Genomic DNA, 2620 nt, shown 5'->3' with positions numbered 1-2620 from the left:
AGTTAGAGGACATGTTTTTACCCAGGTCTGGTCTCCTTGGTTTTTGCGGAAAATAGACCCACATCCCCTCTTGAATTTTACCCACATGCATAGACCAATGGGCAACAAATGTTATTTCCTCTTTGCTTCTCTCTCTCTACCCCCTGTGCTGGTGTTTATATATATTTTTTCTTCTCTAGCTTTCAATGCTTATTATGTATTTCCCCCTCTCTATTCCCCTCTCCTTTTCATTGGTGACTTACAGTTTTGTTTCTATTATGTTTACTACCATATTTACAATTTGGTCTATATTGGGCTATTGTTGCCCTCTTTTTTCTGTGTTTATTCTTGTTTTGGATATCCACTTAAAATAAAGAATTATAAATTGTAACTCTTCACTGGTACTTGTGATTTTCTTTCTTCTCACATCTCTCCTATCCCCAGCCTCCCTTTCAAACATTTTTTTTCCTCTTGTTTCCAAAATTCTTGCATGCCTATTGTACAACCATCTCATCCACTTTCTCTCCACACTCACCCTCCTTTGCCCTGTCTAATCGGGTACCTGCTATATAAACTTCATTAAGATTAAAGTTTAGCACTGCATAGTTTTGTTAAGTCTGTGTTCATTTATTATAACCCAAGTAGCTTATATTACAGTATATAGTATACAGTTGTCACACTGTGACCCCCATATATTTCATGCAGTTTACAGTGCATTCCCCACATTTTCAACTTCCTCTCATTTATCCCCCACTGATCGCAGTGATTCTTTAACTCTGTTGGACTCTGACTCTCTATATAATCCCACACCTAGACGCGAATACCTGTATTGCCTGTCACTTTCTTGAAAAGTCTGCAAGTTCTGCCTGCCACACTCTACCTTAGTAAGTGGTGCACTGTGATGTCATTCCTAATGAACCTCTGAGTCTATTACATGAATCTACTAAATTGAGTAAACTAGAAATCTTTGCTTGCGCTTCTGCTTGGATTCTGCAGGTAAGATTTTCAAATATCATATATGCATTTTTAATAAAGTAATTTATGTTCAGAGCTCACAATCTAACATTACGGGCATAAACATGAGCAGATCTTCATAGTCAGTATTGGTATATTATCATTGATAATACAGAATATTTATTTGAATACTTTAAGAGCTTATTGTTTATTACTATTTATAATTTCTACATTATCTTTATTAAGGTGTTTTCATTGTTTCAAGTAACTGACCATTTCCACTGTTATTGTTTTGCAAATCAAGGTTATTGGAAACATTGTATAATTAACGAGAAAAATGACACCTGCATCATCTGAAAGAAACTGAATCTAAAGGGGGGTACACACGTAGAGATTTCTCCCAGAGATGTGTGCTGAGCGTTCTAGCACAGATCGCTCAGCACACATATCTGGACGCTCAGTACACAACGCGATGTGTGCTGAGCAAGGAAAAAACAAACAAAAATGCTCACTTCAACCAGCGATCTGACTAGATGTGGCATGCATGCTGCCAAGTCTAGAGCCGGCGATAGTGACGCGCGGGGCTGCGCATCGCTGTCGCCGGCACCCCTACACATGGAGTGATGTGTGCTTAATTTCTAAGCAATCTACTCAGATTGCTTAGAAATTAAATACACATCACTATGTGTGTACCCCCCTTAACCCCTTCAGTGGCGGGTTTTTCGAATTTGGTCACACCTCCCAGGGCAGGTTTTTAATTTTTTTACCTGCGCATTGCCAGAGGTTTCATGCGCGTTGCCAGGGGTTTCATGCGCATTGCCAGGGGTTTCACGCGCTGTGTCATGCTTTTTGACAGGGGTTTTATGCTCTGGGATCCATGCTCGTTGCCGTGGTGAATGCTCGTTGCCTTAGGGAATGCTCATTGCCTAGGGGTAGCTAGGGTTGGCCATCGACCATCGATTATTCAAAATCATCGATGGTCTATGACCGATGTTGAATACTTTTATCATCGATGGGGGAGAACCAGATGGTTTCCCGCCATTGATGGTTCAGTGCTACTGAACTGATTTTTTTCTTCTTCTAAAAAAAACCTGTAGGATTTGGCCTCAAATTGAATACTGAACTGTCGGATCTGACATCATAGACCCCTTAATATCCTGCAGATGTACATACTATAGAGGGATCACAGCAGATCTCCAATATCTGCTGCAGTTCCTCCATTTCCGACTGCATCCACCGTCTTCAGATGACATTACCCTATGATAGCCTAAGGCTACTAATTTGCAAAAATTATCGGGCAATAGCCGCCACATGCATGGTCTGCTGACCGCACATGTGCAGAATGTCCCGCGCTCCTGGTATAGAAGGGAAATGAGTGCTTTTGGAGCCCTTTTCCCTAAATGTGATTTTTAGTACATTTGTAGTACATAATTTATTATTACTGTGAATAGCAGTGATAAAAAATTCTACATATTGGGGTATATTTAATTGAAGTCGAAAGCTGCCGTCTGTCGAAAAGATGGCAGTTTTTGACATTTTTAGGTCAGAAGGGTTTCCGACCTCTTCAATATAACCCCAAATTTTTCGACAAGTCGATGAATTCGACTTGTCAAAAAGCACGTGGATCGGTGGAATAGCTGCCGATCCACGTGCTAGGTCGAAAACGGTTTTGGCCCCCTTTTCGACC

The sequence above is a fragment of the Pseudophryne corroboree genome, chromosome 11, assembly GCF_028390025.1.
Source record: "Pseudophryne corroboree isolate aPseCor3 chromosome 11, aPseCor3.hap2, whole genome shotgun sequence".
NCBI lineage: Eukaryota > Metazoa > Chordata > Amphibia > Anura > Myobatrachidae > Pseudophryne > Pseudophryne corroboree.
This window is presented reverse-complemented; position numbering follows the sequence as displayed.